This window comes from Orycteropus afer, unplaced genomic scaffold (assembly GCF_000298275.1).
Source record: "Orycteropus afer afer isolate SDZICR_OR568_19922 unplaced genomic scaffold, OryAfe1.0 scaffold00150, whole genome shotgun sequence".
NCBI lineage: Eukaryota > Metazoa > Chordata > Mammalia > Tubulidentata > Orycteropodidae > Orycteropus > Orycteropus afer.
The window spans coordinates 7,778,937-7,799,381 of NW_006921737.1; positions in this window are offsets into that span (position 1 = coordinate 7,778,937).

Below are 20,445 nucleotides of genomic sequence, written 5' to 3' on the forward strand. Positions count from 1 at the left end.
AACTGTGGTCAATGACATGAGACAAAGTATATGTGAACTGCTGTATGGAAAGTGAATTTGCTCTGTAAATCTTCACCCAAATCAAAATTAAAAAAAGAAACTACCAAAAGTTGAAACATGCAGTTTCAAAAATGTGTTTTTTGTAATCTTTTTTTCCTCAGTTTTCAGCTTTAATAGGTTCTTTTGTGATAAATTAATATTTATTCACAATTCAATAACCATTCCTATGTCACTTCAGTTTCTTCTTTTGTTAAGTTAAATAAAAGCATATATGGTCTGAAAAAAAATCTCATTAACAGGAATTTTAACATTCTATCATCAAGATCTGACAAAGAGATGAAACATGATAAAAACTCACCTATGGGTTCTGGCAAGATGGTGAAATAGGCAGAAAAGCTATATAGACCCTCTTCGATAAAGCAATGAGAAACCAATTGAAACCAATACAGAAGATGATCTGGAACCCTGAGATTTGAAGGGAAGGATAAAGAAGTGGATTAAATACCAACTAGTAGAAGAACCTGAATGAAAGTGTGAGTAAGGAGACAAATGGAGCTCTGGACTGCAGGCTGTCCTGAGGGCACAGCCACTTTGAATATTTTCCAATGGCAACCTAAGAATCAGCTCTGCTCACCAAGGCTGCATGGGCAAGGACTGCATTGGTACCTGATGACCAGAAAGGAGAACAACGAATAAGGGGACAGGTGGACCTGTCAATTGCTAGCAGCTGTCCTGAGGGGGTAGCCATTTTGGATGTTTCCAAGCAGCTGGCTGAGCTGTTTTGAATGTGTGCAGGTGTTTGAACTGCAACCTGGAAGTGCACTCCAGCTTCCAAGGACAGCACAGGCAACCACACTGGAGACTGATGACTGTACAAGTGTGATATTCCCTATATTCCTTTTGTTACTCTTGTGCCCTGTGCCCTCCTGGTGAATAAGAGTGTGACCATCCTCCAGCCTCCACCCACCTTCTTGACCTGCAGGAGCTCCATCCTGGTCTGTGCCCTGGCAGAGCTGGGTACTGTGCCCTGCCCCTTATAGTTTTGTTTTTGTTTGTTTGTTTTTAACTTATTCTTTTTATCTTCCTCCTTTCTTCCTTTTTTTTTTCTCTTTCCTGTCCCTGGTTCTTTTTTTTTTCTCTTCCCTTTTCCTGGTTACCTTCTTCTTTCTGTCTTTAGCTTCTTCCCATCCTGTGTTTTTCCTTTTGCACCTTTGCCTAATGTTTTACTCTTGTTCTTTTTCTCATCCCACCCTCCCCAGATATTGTGGCTTCCCCCCTTCCTCTCATTACCTTTCTTTTATCCTTTTAAAAGTATATTTTGAAAAATTTCCTCTTATTTATTGCATTTCTCTTTTTTCTTTTGCAATTGTTCCTATTTGTTCATGTGGATTGAATTTTTCATTCTCTTGTTTTTTTTTTTTTTTTTTGGTGGATTTAAAATATTTTTTGTCCAACCAAGTGAGAGACAGCAACAATTCTGACACAATCCAACTATATACCTGCACCTCCTACAGCCACACCCACTGAATGAAGGCCCCGACTTACTTTTGTGCCAACTGACCAGTGATAGACAGCTTCTAGTACCAGCTCAATGCATATCAACTGTTCTTTATGAACAGCTAACTGAGATCTGTACACACACTCTCATTCTCTATCACACAAGGAGACAGGTGGTGAGTGCCTAAGTGCTAACAACTAGTGAATAGAGGAGCATGGTACCCTGCTCACACAGATATATCAAAACAAAATAAAAGAAAAAATCCTGCATGAATCACATCAGTATACAACCACAAATTAAACATAAATACAATAATACCACACTGTCTTGGAGATAACAGACCATCATAGATGACACCAAAAAACAAGATTAAGTAGTAGAAACAAGGCACCAGGACACAAACCCAGAAAATATCCCTCAAGAAGAAGCAGCACTGGAACTCCCTGATAAGGATTTCAAAAGAATTATTTTGGGTACCTTCAATGGGTTGAGACAGATCAAGGAGATCACTGACAAGATCAAGGAAAGCACTGATAAAATTAAGGAAAACACAGGAAAAACTCTAGAAAAATTTAGGAACACATTACAAGAACAAATTGACAAAATAATAAAAAAAATTAGAAAAATACAAAAACAACAAACAGAAGCCCAGAAGAATAATATTAATATTTCAGAAATAGATTACACTTGAATAGACAAAGGAGTAGAATCAAATCAATGGAAGACAGAATTAATGAGATTGAAGACAAATACCTCAATACTACTTAGTTAAGGGATGAATCAGACAAAAAATCAAAACATAATGAAGAAAGCCAAAGATTCATGTGAGATATCATCAAGAGGAATAACCTATGTATAATTGGAATTTCAGAACAGGAAGAGACAGATAAAATCACAGAGAAAATTGTCAAAGATTTGTTGTATGAGAATTTCCCTAATATGATGAAAGAGGAGAATATATCCATTCAACAAATTCCAAGCAGGACAGACCCCAAGAGAAAATCACCAAGACATACCATCATCAAACTCACTAAAACCAAAGACAAAGAAAGAATGCTGAAAACAGCATGGGGAAAAATGGAAATTTACCAACAAAGGGTAACCAATAAGACTAAGTTCAGATTTCTCAGCAGAAACCATGCAGTTGAGAAGGCAAGAGGATGATATATATAAAACCCTGAAAGAAAAAATTCTCCAACCAAGAATTGTATATCCAGAAAAACTGTCTATCAAATATGAGGGTGAAATTTGGAGATTTCCAGATAAGCAGAAATTAAGGGAATTTTTTAAAGACCAACTTTACAAAAGATGCTAAAGGGAGTCCTTTGGACAAAGAACCAACAACAGCAAATAACAACTGATGATTAACACACATGAAGACATAGCCCAGAAACCAACCCAGTTATAGAAGTAGCCAAAGTAAAATAAGCTTGTACGACTGCAAATAGAGAACCAGAGACATCAATTGGTAAATGAGGACAACTACAAACCAAAAAGAGGGACTAAATAGTATAGTTACAGAACTTCTAAATGGTGAGGAAATCAAGACAATTGCTAGATAGAACAGACTGTTTTAATTTGGGAAGAAAATTATAAATCACAGGGTAACCTCAAAGAAAAATGATAAACCTTCACATCAAAATAAAAAAGACACACACAAATAGATGACTCCACAGTAATTACAGGATACTTTAATATACCACTGTAAATGAAAGATAGAACAACTGGAAATTAATTCAACAAAGATGCAGAAGAACTAAACAATATGATCAATCAGCTTGACCTTCTAGACATCTACAGAGCACTTTACCCAACAACAGCACAATATACATTCCTTTCCAGCACACATGGAACATTCTCTAGGTTTGATTATATGTTAGGTCACAAAGCAAGCCTCAATAAATGTAAAAACATTGAAATACTGGAGAACATCTTCTCAGATCCCAAATACTAAAGCAATAGCAATGAAGGAGTTGATAACATGACTCATAAACAAAATGAGCTCAGCACAGAAAATTATATGGAGCAAACAAATCAGCAATACCTCAAGAAAGCATATAACAACATGACATCAATAAATTCATACTTGTTGATAATTACATTGAGTGTAAATGGTTTAAATGCATCATTCAAGAGAGGAAAAGTTGCAGACAGGATAAGAAAACATAACCCATCAATATGTTGTCTACAAAACACAAAGACACAAAGACAAAAATAAACTAAAAATCAAAGGTTAGAAAAGATATACCAAACAAATGGCAACCAAAAGAGAGCAGGAGTGGCAATATTAATTTTCGATAAAATAGGCTTTAAGACAAAAATGATCATTTTACAATGATTAAAGGATCAACTGAACAGGAGGATATAACCTTAATAAATATGTATGCACCCAATGAAAGAGACCCAAATATATAAAGCAGACTTTAACAGACTTGAAAAGACAAATAGATGACTCCACAGTAATTACAGGATACTTTAATACACCACTGTCAATGAAAGATAGAACAACTGGAAATGAATTCAACAAAGATTCAAAAGAACTAAACAATATGATCAATCAACTTGACCTTCTAGACATCTACAGAGCACTTTACCCAACAACAACACAATATACATTCCTTTCCAGCACACATGGAACATTCTCTAGGTTTGACTATATGTTAGGTCACAAAGCAAGCCTCAATAAATGTAAAAATGTTGAAATACTGCAAAACATCTTCTCAGATCCCAACACTATAAAATTAGAAATTGGCACTAGGAAGACCAACAGAAAAAGAGCAAACACATGGAAACTGAATAACACCCTCCTCAAAAACAACTGGGTAATAGAAGAAATAAAGAAATGAAATGAAAAAAATTTCTTGACTTGATAAGAATGAAAACACAACATATTAAAATCTTTGGGGCACAGCAAGAGCAGTGATCAGAAGACAATTTATAGCAGTAGGTGTACACATCAAAAAAAAAAAAAAAGAAAGAAAAAAAGAGCCAAAATCAATACCTTAACCCAATATCTCCAACAATAGAAAAAGAGCAACAATAAAAGCCTACAGTCAGCAGAAGAAAAGAAGTAATAAAGATTTAAGCAGAAATAAATGATACAGAAAAAAGAAAAACAATAGAAAAAATCAACAGGACTAGAAATTGGTTCTTTGAAAAGATTAATAAAATTGACAAACCATTGGAAAATTTAACAAAGGAAAGGAAGGAGAAGATACAAATAACACAAATAAATGAAAAGGGTGATGTCACAAAAGAACCAACAGAAATAAAAAGAATAATATCAGGATATTATGAAGGATGGTACTCCAATAAATTTGAAAACCTAGAAGAAATGGACAGATTTCTAGAAACACACTACTTACCTAAACTAACACAGACTGAAGTAGAAAACTTGAACAGACCCATAACAAAAGAAGAAATTGATCAGGTCATAAAAAAATTGCCAACAACAAGAAAAAAGTCCCAGTCCAGATGGTTTCATTGGAGAATTCCACCAATCATTAAGAGAAGAGCTGACACCGATCCTACTCAAACTATTTCAGAACGTAGAAAAGAATGGAATCCTCTCAAATGCATTTTATGAAGCAAGCATAATCTTGATACCAAAACCAGGCAAAGACACCACTAGAAACAAAAACTACAGACCAATATTCCTTATGATATAAATACAAAACTCTTCAACAGAATCCTAGCCAACAGACTCCAGCAACATATCAAAAACATCATGACCAAATGGGATTCATACCAGGTATGCAAGGACGGTTCAACATTAGAAAAGCAATCAATGTAATCCATCACATAAGTAAGATAAAGGAAAAGAATCACATGATCATATGAGTTGATGCAGAAAACACATTTGATAAAATCCAGAATTTGTTCCTGATGAAAACTCTCAGAAAAATAGGAATAGAAGGGAAACTCCTCAACATAATAAAGGGCATATAAGCAAAACCAACAGCCAACATTATTCTCAGTGGAGAGAGACTGAAACCATTCCCCTTACAAACAGGAACCAGACAAGGAAGGCCTCAATCACCTCTTACATTCAACATTGTACTGGAAGTCCTTGCCAGGGCAATAAGGCAAGAAAGGGAAATCGAAGGCATCCAAATTGGTAAGGAAGAAGTGAAACTATCCCTATTTGCAGATGATATGATCCTATACATAGAAAACCCAAGAGACTCAGCAAGAACACTACTGGAACTTATTGAAAGATTTAGCCTCATGGCAAGGTACAAAGTCAACATACAAAAATCAGTTGGATTCCTCTACACTAGCAAAGTGGTCTCTGAAAAGGAAATAAGAAAATCAATACCATTTATAATAGCTACCAAAAAGATAAGATACTTGGGAATAAATCTTAACAGGAATACAAAAGACCTATACAAAGAAAACTACAAAACACTACTTCAAGAAACTATAAGAAATGTACGTAAATGGAGAAGACCATACCATGCTCAGGTATAGGAACACTGAACATTTGAAAATGTCAGTACTTCCCAAAGCAATCTATACATTCAATGCAATCCTGAGTCAGATGCCATCAACATTCTCTAAAAACATGCAAAAACCAATCACTAATTTTATATGGAAAGGAAAGAGACCTTGGATAAGCAAAACACTACTGAAGAAGAACAAAGTAGGAGGTCTCACACTCCCAGATCTCAAAACCTACTATACAACCATAGTTGTCAAAACAGTCTGGTATTGGTACATTGACAGACAGATAGATCAGTGGAACAGAATTGAGAACCCAGAAATTGATCCATCAACCTATGGTCAGCTGATCTTTGACAAAGGGCTGAAATCTGTTAAATGGGGAAGCGATAGTCTCTTTCACAAATAGTGCTGGCAAAAATGGATACTCATTAACAGAAAACTGAAACAAGATCTATACCTCTCACCCTGCACAAAAACTAACTCTGGATAGACCAAAGACTTAAAAGTGAAACCTAAAACTATAAAGTTCATCAAAGGAAAAATAGGGGCAAACTTAGGGGCCCAGATTTATGGCATAAAGATACTATCAAGCATAACCCAAGATGTGCAAACAACAGAAGATAAACTAGATGTTTGGAATCTTTTAAAAATTAAATTCTTATGTGCTTCAAAAACTTTTCCAAAAGAGGAAAAAAGAGAACCTACAGACTGGGAAGAAATATTAAGCAATGACATATCAGACAAAGGGCTTATCTTTCAAATTTACAGAAAGCTCTAGCACCTCAACATCAAAGAGATAAAAAATCTGTGGTGGTTAAGTCTGTGTGTCAACTTGCTGGGCCTGATTGAGTGGCTGGGCAGCCGGATGTAGTATTCCCCATGATAAGACATGTAATCAACTTCATGGTGGAACCTACTGTGAGTAGCTGTGTGGGCTGCTTCCTGTATATAAGAAGAAGCCTTGGGGAATGGTCTCTAGCTTATGGCATGCTTGAACCCTGCATGTAGCCGTGTCATTGTTCAGAAGCCTGCCATGCTCTGCCGACCTTGGGACTTTCAATGGACTTAAATTAATGGCCTGCCATGTGGTTTGGTAACATCGGGACTGTGCCATTTTATTTGTTGGCCTTGGGCTTGTTAGCCTCAGCAGCCAGTAGCTGCCTGAGTGAAGAGATGCCTCTAGCTTCAGTGGGCTGGGAGCAAGAGGCAGAGCTGAAGCCCAAGGTTGAGGGGCTTTCACCCAGACCCTAGAGCCTGGCATTTTGAACTTGGACTTCTAGACTCCTGAACTGTAAGAGAATAAACCTGTTTGTTCAAGCCATCCCATTTGTGGTATATATTCCTGTCAGAGCAGCACTAGGTAACCAAAACAAAATCTAATTAAAAAATGGGCAGAAGATATGAACAGACACTTCACCAAAGAAGATATCCAGGCAGCTAACAAACACATGAAGAAATGTGGACAGTCATTAGCCATTTGTTGTTGTTGTTATGTGCCATCGAGTCTGCCCCGACTCATAGTGACCCCTCCTTGGGTTTCTGAGGTGTTATCACTACGGAAGTAGATTGCCCAACATTCCTTCTGAGGAGTGGCTGGTGGGTTTGAACCACCAGGCTTCTGGTTAGCAGTGAAGTGTCTTACGCACTATGCTACCACAGCTCCTCATTAACCATTAGAGAGATGAAAAACAATCATGAGATACCATCGCACCCCAGCGTTAATAGCAAAGTTCAACAAAACAGAAAATAACAAATGCTGGTGAGGATGTACATACACTGCTAGTGGGACTGTAAAATGATACAACCATTGCCAAAATTGTTATGGCCACTCCTTAAAAATTTGGAAATAGAAATACCATTTGATCCAGCAATCCCATTACTAGATATATATCCTAAAGAAGTGAGAAGCAGGACAGGAACAGATATATGCACACCCATGTTCATCACAGCACTATTCACAATAGCAAAGAGATAGAAACAATCTAAGTACCCATCAACCAAGGAATGGATAAACAAATTGTGGTACAAACACACAATGGAATACTATGCAACCCTAAAGAAAAATGTAGAATCTGCAAAACACCACATAATGTGATTGAACTTGGAGGACACTATGCTGAGTGAAATAAGTCAATCATAGAAGGACAAATATTGTATTATCCACTATTGTAAAAAAATCAAGGAAAGGTTTATACATGGAAGGAATTTTTTTTTTTTTTTGATTATTTACCAGGGATAAGAGAGGAAGGGATGCTAAATTCCTAGATAGGTTGGAAAAAATATACACAAAACCATAGATTATTAGTGGTTACTGGGGGTAGGAGGAAGGGGGGAAAAGGGAAGATTTGTTTGCATGACATTGAATTTATGGTAATGGTGGTGGAATATTTTGGGAAAAGATAGCAATAATTGTGGCACAGTATAAAAAAATGTATGAAAAATGCCATCAGTGTCCGTGAGCTGTAAATGAGGAAGTTGTTATTTTGGCAAGTGTCTTGTTGTGTTTGTTTTCACCACAATAAAAGTAAAAATAACAAAAACAACAAAAAACTCACCTATGAAATCAAGGGATGTTTGCAGTTAAAAACGTACCGATGACCTGTGAATCTTTAAGATAACATAAAATTATTTTACTGCAATTAAAATATGCATATTGAGTACTCTGGCCCTGTTATCTGCATTGAGGATATAGACTTTGGTTTGAGGGGTACACACCTAACTAGGGAGAAAAATACTAAAAAACCCAAAAACTCAGAAGGAAGACTGGGCAATCTACTTGCACAGAGATACCATCTCGGAAATCCAAGGAGGGGTTGCTGTGAGTTGAATAACAAGCAGACAATTAAAATAAAAAGTGGTAAGTGCTTAATGCATGTGTATACATGATATACATGTGCCCTGAATGAGAGAAGAGGAGAAACATCTTACCCAGTTTGGGTGGCTTCCTTAAGTCATAACAACTGAGCTGAGTTTTTAAAGATGATTAGAATTCAACCCACTACTCATCTGTCTGTCATGCTGTGGTGGCTTGTGTATTGCTGTGATGCTAGAAGCCATGTCATCAGTGTATCAAATACCAGCAGAGTTACTCATGGTGGACAGTTTTCAGCAGAGGTTCCAGACTAAGATGGACTAGGAAGAAACGCCTAGGGATCTACTTCGGAAAAATCAGCCAATGAAAACCTTATGGATCACAACAGATCACAACAGTGCTGGAAGACAAGTGCTCTGTGTTGGAAAGGACTCAAAATGTACAGCGGCCGCAATAATGGACTCAAGCTTCCCAATTGTTGTGAAGATAGCACAGGACTGAGCAAGGTTTTGTCTGTTATATATGGGGTCACCTTGAATTGGAGTCGACTCAATGGCAGCTAACAACTGAATTCAGGCAGATGAAGAAGAGGCTGAGGCAAGGAGGAGAAAATGTCCTAAACAGAGTGAACAGCTGCCCACATGATAAGGTGTAGAACCAGAGATAAGACTGGATGGCAAATGAAGATTCATAGTACTTGGTTATAAGAAAAATTAAGAATTGGCTTGGCAGGAGTAATTAGTTTTAATTTGGCCTCAAAATATTATTATTTTTTTTTTGAAAAGAGGACAGAAACTCATAGTTATAAATCTGTAGATCAGAGTCCACCTCACATCAATCTCTGGCAAAGCCTAACTTTATCAAATGAACTATGGTGCAGGGATCTTATTTTAGAAGGAATGGGACAAGGGACAGCTTGTGTAGGATTTTTTTTTTTAAAATAAAAAACAGTTAAAATTTAAGATAAACCTTGTGATTTAATGGAGGTAAATTTCTTTAATTTGAAAAATTCACTTATTTGGCTTCTTTACATTTAGCTTCTTTCTGTAGAAATGCAGCTTTTTTTTTCAATTAGAAAAACACTAAAAAATAGATATTGTACAGAACTGCAGTATATAAAACAAATGCAAGGAGAGCATCTCTGCTTGAAGCAAGGTGTGTGTGTGTATGTGTATATGTATGTGTGTTTGTGATATGTGTATATGCATGTCTCTGTGTGCAGGTATGTCTGTGTAAGTGTGCGTGATGTTCATGTGTATGTGGTGTGCATTGTTTATGTGTGTGAGTACTGGAGCATCCAGAGCTCAAACCAGTCAGACCCTTCCTTGAGTTCCGAGGTGGTGTCTCTATAGAAGTAGATTGCCCAATCTGCCTCCTGAGGAGTGGCTGTTGGCTTTGAACTGCCAGCCTTCAGGTTAGCAGTCAAATGCCTTAGGCACTATGCCACCAGAGCACCTCCTGAAGAAACCGTTGTTGTTGTTGTTATGTGCCGCTGAGTAGGACCTGACTCATAGCGACCCCTCCTTGGATTTCCAAGGCAGTATCACTACGGGAGTAGATTGCTCCATCTTCCTTCAGAGGAGTGGCTGGTGGGTTTGAACCGCTAGCCTTCTAGTTAGCAGTCAAGTGCCTTAGCCAGTATGCTACCAGAGCTCCTAAAGAAACTAGAACTGTAGAATACAATTTACCAATTATTGACTTGGAGCAGAGGACTATGAAAGATAAGGCTTTTGAACAGTCTAATTGAATAATCTAAACTCTTGATTCTAAAATAGGCATACTAACCTTTGGTAATACTTTGTGACATTCTTCAAGCCACATAGGTAAATAGTGGCAGAGATGGGATCAGAATCAAGATTCCCTTATTCTAATGGAAGCTGCATTACTTTGGCCCAGGCAAAAGAGCACTTGACTAAAAGCCAGAAAAATCAGACTTGTCAACAACTCTGCAGGATCCAGAACTACCCTCTCTGGGCTCTAGGATTTCCTCTACTCTCAGTGCCCCATGTCCCATTGTCTTAGTTAACTGAAAACCCACTGCCACTGAGTGATGCTGACTCATGGTGACCCCCACTGGGTTTCCAAGCTATAAATCTTTATGGAAGCAGACTGCCTCATCTTTTTCCAGGGGAGCAGCTGGTGAGTTTGAATCATCAACCTTTTGGTTAGCAACCAAGTACTTTACCACAGCACCAACAACTCCTTTAGTGAACTGAAGCATTACTAGTTCGCACTGAGTTATGACAGAGCTCATAAGTTCAGAATGCACTTACATTTTAAAGGAAGAATTTATTTTCCCAAATGAGTTTTCAATAATTGGTGAAGGTAGTTTTGAACAAGGAGGTCATACAGTGCTCCCTGCCCAAGGTTTCCCCGACTTCACCTTTCTACTGAGTCAGGAAGGGAGGCAAACCAAATCACAATAATTTGGTTTCATAGTCCCATGTCATTCATACTTCCCACACTTTTCTTTACTAGACCACAGGACTCCTTAGGAACCAAGAGTCTTTCCTCAAGGACAGAATATTGATTTGTATGATGAATTTTAAGTATTTGAAAATATAAATTATGAAATGATTGAAGTTAGAGGTGTAAATGTAGCTAAATTAGAATCTTTGATCATGATTCTAGTTCACTTTATATCTAAACTGACTTTTATCTAGTTTTTTTTTTCCTGTGGGGCTGGTAGTTAATATGTCTCAGTGGGAAAGATTATATAAATTAATTAGTAAAAATACTTAAAAATCACTTTCAAAATGTTATAAAACGTTAGAAATTTCCTTCAGTGTAAACCTGTGTAACTCTGTGTATACCAGATCCCACAAGGTTCAGCCTATGAATCATGCTTTATTTAAAGAAATACAACCCAGAAAATAAAAAATAGTTCCAATTTTTATTTGCCTATTGATTAACTTCAAAGTGGATTAAGTTCACAGCCATATTTCTTTCAGTTTCTGCCAATTTCACTTTGCAATTGCCTTGTGCCTCCAGTAGAATGTCCCCCTAACACCTGTTCAGTCAGTGGCCTTTTCTCTTTCCCTCTTTTCCCTATTTTTTTCTAGGTCTCCTTTTTCATCCCTCAGATATTTCAGATATAAATAACTGGATTGATATTTTATTTAGCACTCATGTCGCAGTAGGAACTCTGGAGGTGTAGTACCTAAGGTGTTTGATTGCTAACCAGAAGTCTGGTGGTTCAAACCCACCAGTCACTCCTCAGAAGGAAGATTGGGCAATCTCCTTCCATAGTGATACTGCCTCAGAAACCCAATGAGGGGTCACTATGAGTCGGATCCCACTTGATGGTAGTGTTTGGTTTTTGATTTTGGTTCATGTCACAGTGCAATTGGGTGTTCCACAGACAGCTTCCATTTCTTCAAGTTCCATCTACTGTGGAAACCATTCTTTCTGCCCCCAATCCATATGCATTGAAACTGCTCTTGCTATGCTCAACTGTTAAACATGATGGATAGTTTGTAGTCTTTGTTTTGATTTCTCAGTTGTATTTGCCCTCTTATCTGCTATAATCTCTTTGAAATTCTTCTCTTCCATGGCTTCTGAGATATCTCTGTTCTATTTCTCTTTTTTTTCTTTTCTGATAGTTTCTTTTCATCTTAGATTCTCTTCTTTTGTCTAACTTTTATTTATTAGTATAACTTGCTCCTTGGTTCTTATTTTGTCTTCCTTTCTCTGAGAAATATTAGTAAAATAGTGCAGTGGTTAAATATTCGGCTTCTAACAGAAATGTCAGTGGTTTGAACTGACCGGCGGTTCCATGGAAAAAGATGTGTCAGTCTGAGTCTGTAAAAATTTAGTCTCGGAAGCCCTGAGGGGCAGTTCTGCTCTGTCCTGTAGTGTCCCTATGAGTCAGAATCGACTCAGTGGCAATGGGTTTTGTTTTGTTTTATGTTTCAACCCTAAATCTATTTCTGCACCTTTCATGTGTATCCAGTTTTCAAATCCAGTTTCCTATTGGAGACCCCCATTGGAAAGACAAGCAATTAAGATTACTGACTCAGAAAACAAAGTCCTTGGATTCAGATGCCTGCACAATCAACATATGGTCTCAAATCACTTAACCTGTCTGTGTCTCCGTTATAATAAATGGCATATTAATAGTAATTATTTCATAAAGTGACTGTAAGTATTGAATGAGCTAATCCATTTAAAGTATTTAGAAAGTTGCCAGGCATTTGGTAGGTATGTGACAAATATAAGCCTTATTACTATTATTACTGATTTGCCACAGATAGAAAATGTATCATTACCTTTTGTGCATATTTGTCAGATAATTAATGCAAGTTACTATAACAAAAAACCCCTGAGTTTCAATATCTTAACACAATAAAAATTTATTTATTGCTTAAGTCACAGTACAGTTGGGTGTTCTGTGAGCCACCTTTCATATGCTGATTCTGGGATCCAGGCTCCGTGTATCTTGTAGCTCTGCCATCCTCTAGATCAGAAATCAACATATTCCTCCCCCGCCCCCGCCCGTAAAGAGCTCAGACCGAAAAACACACTCACTACCATTGAGTGGATTCCTGTAAAGAGCTAACTCGTTGCTCTCAAGTTAATTCCGACTCATAGCAACCCCTCTTTGGGTTTCTGAGGCAGTATCTCTACAGAAGTAGATTGTCCAGTCTTTCTTCTGAGGAGTGGCTGGTGGGTTTGCACTTCCAGCCTTCTGGTTAGCAGTCAAATGCCTTAGGCATTATGCCACTAGAGCTCCTTGTAAAGAGCTAAATAGTAAATATTTTATGTTTTCCTGTCTATATGACCTCTACTGCAACTATTCAATTTTGCTGTTATAGTGCAAAAGCAAGGAGTTCTGGTGGTGTAGTGGTTAATGTATTTGGATGTATTTGGTTGCTAACCAAAAGGTCGGTGGTTCAAACCCACCAGCTGCTCTGTGGAAAAAACATGAGGCAGTCTGCTTCTATGAAAAATTACAACCTCGGAAACCCAGTGGGGATTGCTATGATTTGGATCGACTCAATGGCAGTGAGGGTTTTCTTTTCTTTTTTTTTTTTGAGTGCAAAAGCAGACATAGATAATATGTAAATGAATTAATATGGATATGTTCTAATAAACTTCTACTTGTGAAGCCCACGATGGGCTCAATTTGGCCTGTGAACCAACCATATGGCTTGCCAGATCCTGTCTAGGGTTCTCTATTGGCCCCCTTTGCATCTGACTGGCCAATAAGCAAGGAAAGCACAAGCTAAAGATTTCATGGGTGATTGTAGAGACTGGTTTGGAAGTGATGCACATAATTTCTGCTCACATCCACATTGGCCATAGCTACTCACATGACCTTACCTATGAGAAAAAACTGGAATTGGTGAGCATCAAGCCAATCTTGACCCAAATTATATTTTTTCTTCTTAAGACAGTTGCTAAAGACTCCAAAAAATCAAAACTCACTGCCATCAAGTGGGATCTGACTCATAGTGACCCCTCCTTGGGTTTCTGAGGTGGTGTCACTACAGATGTATATTGCCCAACCTTCCTTCTGAGGAGTGGCTGGTGGGTTTGAACCACCAGACTTCTGGTTACCAGTCAAATGCCTTAAGCACTACGCCACCAGAGCTCCTCCCATATTATGACCTAGATCAAATAATTTTTTATAGGGTTTTCATTGACTGGGACTTTTTTTTTTTCCTGATGCTTCACTTTTAATAAAGGGAGCATTAAAAAGAAAGAAATGACTCAAACAATAAGGAAATTTATATACTCACATTACTGGAAGTACAGAGTAGCCAGATTCCAGTAGGAAATAATGGGCTTGAGGATCTGTGTGTTTTTATTTCTCTTTCTGACCTCTGGTACTATTGTATGTTCAGCTCCTATTTCCACCTCATATCCTCTCAGTTTAACTTCAATTCAGCCAGTGATGCAGGAATCAGCTCTACACAAGTGTATCAGCCCTTTGCCTCGGGTTCACAGTATATTTCTCACTTTCTGTTCCAGGACGTTTCTGTTAGCAGGCATGGGGTTCTTGTGGGAACAAACTTGGAAACATGGTTGACACTTGTGCATGTGAAAACCTGGATGTGTGAAGATGTTAACCCCCTATTGGGTAACTTTTGACCAATAGGAGATGAAAACTGCTAGATAAATGTTTCACCCTTCCAACCCTGGGATGATATTTATGTAGCATATCCCATACATTTCTTCAGAGCTTCCCCCTAAGACCAGTGTCCAGTTGCCAATAGCAGTTACTTTTTAGATAATGTACCCGTGGCTTGACTTTTCTTCCTTCTCTCTTTCACTCTTCATAGACTTCCTTCTCTTATTTCCTGGGTTTATTTCTCAGAATCAACTATTTGTATGCATATTCTTGCCTCAGGCTCTGCTTTTAGGGCGAAACCTAAGCAATAACAGTGGGTACCAGAAATAGACCTGGAAAGCAGTACCTCTGGATAGATTCTGTGACTTCAATATTCATTGGTCAGAAGGCAATGAAGCCCTCATTGCTGATGGTAAGTCGTGTGGTATTAATTCCTGGCATGCAGTACATTACAAGTACTGGGAGTCTCTGTGATGGAGGACTGGGGTGACAAGTAAGTGGAAAGCTTAAGTTGGGGAACCTAGGCTAAGACATTAACCTTTGTGTTAATGCTGGTCTTCCTCATGGTTGTAAAGTGTTTGCCATTAGCAAGCAGGACGAATTCTTCTTTTCTATCCAGGGGAAGAGAAAAAAATACCTCAAAGAATATTTATTTATTCAAAATGATAATGATAACTGTTTTGGTTACTTCTGTGCTGCACTAACAGAAAATACCACAGATGGGATGGCTTGAACAAACAAGAGTTTATTCTCTTACAGCTTGGAGGCTTTAAGTCTGAGTTCAAAGAGTCAGACTCTAGGGCTGGGTGAAAGGCCCTCAACCTTGGGCTTCAGCTCTGCCTCCTGCTCCTGGCCCACTGAAGCTGGAGGCTTTTCTTCACTCAGAGAGCTGTTGACTGCTGAGACTGACAAACCCAAGGTTGACAAGTAAAAAGGCACAATCCCAAACCACATGGCAGGCCATTAATTCAAGTCCACCGAAAGTCCCAAGGTTGGCAGAGCATGGCAGGCTGCTGAACAATGACACAGCTACATGCAGGTTTCAAATGTGCCATAAGCTAGAGACCATTCCCCAAGGCTTCTCCTTATATACAGGTAGCAGACCACATCCCTAAGACAGCTAGCTCCTCAGCTGCTCACAGTAGATTTCCCCCATGGAGTTGATTACCAGTCTCATCATGGGAAATACTACATCCAGCTACCCAGCCACTCAACCAGGCCCAGTCCAGTTGACACACAAACTTAACTATCACAGTAACCTAAATCTCATGGACATCCTTGAACAAATTACAGTTGCAAAGGAAAACTAGTAGACTTCAGTTTCTGAACAAATTGTGGGCAAGGGAACTGAAATTATAGTTGTTAGCCCATTCACAAGCCACTCATGGAGTTCACATCACTTTTTCAAACTTCAAAACTGCTGAGAGAGGTATTGGATGCTGGGAAAACAATTACAATGCCAACTGCATCTTTCTTTCCTAATCTCCTTGATAAAATTCTCTTTTTTCCTTCAAGATACTGTTAAAATACCATTTTCTCTGAGTTTTCTGTGAAGTAGCCCTATCTCCCTATGTGACCACTGAACCTATATAAGGTAGTGGTTTTGAGAACATAGACTCTGAAGCTAGTTTGCTTAACTTCTTACCTGTGTGACTTAGGGAAACTTACTTAACCTCTCTGCGCTGGTATTCTCATAAGTAAAAAGATACTTCATAGAGTTGCTGTGAGGATTAAATATGTTAGAACATGTAAGAGGCCTAAAAACAGCACCTAGTGCATAGTAAGTGCACAATAATGTTAGCTATTATTGATAGGAGCTCTGGCTGTGTAATGCCTAAGGCATTTGACTGCTAACCAGAAGACGGGTGGTTCAAACTCACCAGCCATTCTTCGGAAGGAAGGTTGAGCAATCTACTTCTGTCATGATACTACCTCTGTATCCCAAGGAGAGGTCTTTATGAGTCAGATCCAACTCTACGGCAGGTGTTTGGTTTGGTTATTATTGATAGTGCTATATAAACAAGCAAATACAAAAACAAAAATCAAGCTCATTGCTGTCAAGTTGATTCTGACTCATAGTGATCCTATAGGACAGAGTAAAACTGACCCATAGGACTTCTAAGGCTGTAATCTTTACAGACATAAATTGCCACATCACTCTCCTATGGAGAAGCATGTAGATTCAAACCACTGACCTTTTTGTTAGCAGCCAAGCTCTAACCACTGTGCCACCAGGGCTTCTTAATATGACTGAATATTTAAATATTTTTCTCTGTTTATGTATCTGTTATAGAATATCATTCCTAGTCATCTCTGTGTTTCTAGTGTCTGAAGTGAAGAAAGATCTGTTGAATGAATGAATATGAAAATAATGCAAAGAATAAATACCATCTATAAGTAAGAGATTGCTATGGAGCCTTTGGAAAGGGACTAAAGTGGTCTGGGCAGGTTTATTGAAGGAAGTAGGATCTCAGCAGGAATTTGATAACTTGACTTTTTAAAGGGTTGAGGACTAGAAACAGTATGAGGGGTATAAGAAATTGTGTGTATAAAAATATAGAAAATAAGTCCAAAATATTTGAAGGAATAGACTATTTTTGTTGGAATGGATGGTTTGAGAATGGAAATGAGGTGGGATAAGACAGGACTGGTGTATTGGAACCAAAGTGATGAGAATAAGAATCTATGCAAATGTGTAAGATGAACATTTACACTAGGTAGTTACACTCTTTAGAACAATCAATCATAGGAGATCAAAAGGGCAATATTTGCACAGGGAGGTAGCTCAGAGGGCAGGAATGTATAGGAATAAAGGATACAGGGTAAAGGTAACTACAGAGAGGAAGTGGGAAGAGAGCTGTTATATTATGGGGATTGCAATCAATGTCATGAAACATGTATGAACTGTTGTATGGAAAATGAATTTGCTCTGTAAACTTTCACTGAAATCACAATTAAAAAAATCTATGCAAATAGAATAAAGGTGATTTTGTGGAAAGTGCCCAGGATTTGGAATGATACCATGATTGGACTCTTGACCCCATCACTTACTGGTTAAGTGGCCTTAGACAAAGTATATGACCACTCTAAACTTGTTTTTCATGTGTAAAATAGAACTTGTGTAATAACTTGCAAAGTTTCTGTGAAGACTAATGATGATATATACATAGAATGAGTTTCAAATGATAAGTACATGATAAGACAGCTGTTGGATCTTCATACTGGCGGGTTGAAGACTTTTATTAGTACTGGAGGGTGGCATTTTAGCACTATTTAATGGCAGTATAAATCAAACCATCAAAATTTACAGTGATAAAATCCACAAAATGAACCAGCAAGTCTTTCAGAAATTTCCAATATATGGGAATTATGGATTTCTTTGGTCTACTGGGAGCAACAGAAGGTAATGGAAATATTTCAAACTCTGTGACGGAACTTTGATGATTCTCTTTTTCTTCTCTCAGATTTTTTTTTTCAGAATTCTTTCAAGGAGATCATGGATTTCTTTATAGAAGTAATTATTTGGTTTATCAGTAGCATCACCTGAAACTTTCCTTCCTCAAAATCAGCAACCAAAATCTTAGTAAATTAATGTATTAGATTTGGCTATAGTCAAATCTGAAACTTTTCTCTGCTCTGGTGGTGTAGTGCCTAAGGCATTTGACTGCTAACCAGAAGGCTGGTGGTTCAAACCCACCAGCCACTCCTCAGAAGAAAGGTTGGGCAATCTGCTTCTGTAGTAATACTGCCTTGGAAACCCAAGGCGGGGTCGCTATGAGTCAGACCCAATTCAACGGCAGTGAGTTTGGTTGGTTTTTGGACAGGGAGTGGAAGAGATTCTAATTCTTTGCATCATATTTTTTTTCCCCTCTTAGTAAAACTGTAGCTAGAAAGATCTTTATTACTGTCACACAATTATTAGCCAAAGGCCCATGAAGAGTGAATACCAGTGCTTTTCAGAATGTGCTGTTTCCCTAGCATAAGTTTGGATGTGACTTACTCTTTGCAGCTGCAAATTACCAGCTAGCTGAAGCCCCTTGGCTTCATTTTCTATTCTTTGGCCTTTTTCAAAGCACAAATTGATTGTGGATTTTCTTATTTCTGCTCTAGTTATCAAAAATTAGGAGGTCACTGTACTTATGTTCCAAGAGTGAAACAGAAAAAGGAGGATGTGCCCATACATGCATTTGTACTTATGAAGTGAATTGGTATAATTGACAGTATAGTATTCTGTGGAAGGAAGACACAGAAAATATGATAGTTGTCAGTTATGTTAATTGAACAAAATAAAAACAACAATGTCTTTTGATTGACTGAGGTTTGTCCCTTGAATCTTGAACAGGAAAAGATAAATTAATTCCAATTGAAAAAAGTTGGTGACAGATGTATTTTAAGTTTAAATTAATTCATTTACATATCTGACTCAAAGTTAATTTCAAGTGAATGTTTTAAAAATAATGCTCCCTTTAATAAGTTTATCAGACAACATTTCTACATACGTATTTGTATGTGCTATAAGAATGTCCATATATGTAATAGAGCTAATGGGGCAAAATTATGATAACTTCTTAGCCATAGCCAAACACATTGAAGGAGTGAGTCACTGGGTCCAGGGGCTCTGGACCATGGTCACAAGGAGCATCAAGCTCAATTGGCATAATATACTACACAAAAATATTGTTCTGCATCCTACTTTGGTGAGTAGTGGCTGAGACTTAAAAGCTTGTAAGTGACCATCTAAGATGCAACCATTGGTCTCTCCTCTTCCTGAACAAAGAAGAATGAAGAAAATCAAAGATGCATGCAAGCAATTAGTCCAAGGGACTTTTTGACCATGTACACCTCAGCCTACATGACCTGAGACCTGAAGAACTATATGATGCCTGCCTACCAATGTCAGCCACTTGGAAAGGGATCAAAATAGGAGATTCTGGATGAGTGGAAGAAAAATGGGGAATACAACTAAAAATCATAAAAAAGACCAGGCTTGTGAGTCTGATAGAGACTGGTGAAACCTATAGAATTATGGCACCTCACCACCCTTTGGGTCTGGAATTGAACTCACTTCTATGGCTTCCAGACAATGGAGAGGCCTTTAAGTTGAACATTTACACCAGGTAGGTACACCCCTTAGAACAATTAACTATGAGAGTTCAGAAAGGCAGCATTTGCACAGGGAGACAGCTGAGAGAGCAGAAATGCATAGGAAGAATGCCACAGGGAAAAGGTGACCACAGGGAGGAACTTGGAAGAGAGCTGTTAACATTATGGGGATTGCAAGCCATGGCATTAAACAAATGTGTATGAACTGTTGAATGGAAAATGAATATGATCTGTAAACTTTCATCCAAATCACAATATAAATGAAAAAAAAAGATGTTTCCTTTAGATTTTCAGTTAGAAATCAGAATTTGCATTTCCTTGGCTATTAAAAAAAGACGTTCCACAAGCTAAACAATTAGGTATGTCTAAATGGAGAGTGTATCCAAGATCATATATAGGGTTGGCAGACAATGGGCCCATAAGTTCATGTGAATGATCAGAATTCCCAGGTGTATAGTAGAGCTGACAAGGGGCAAGGTTATGGTCATTGCTTGGTCACAGCCAGCTACCCAGAGC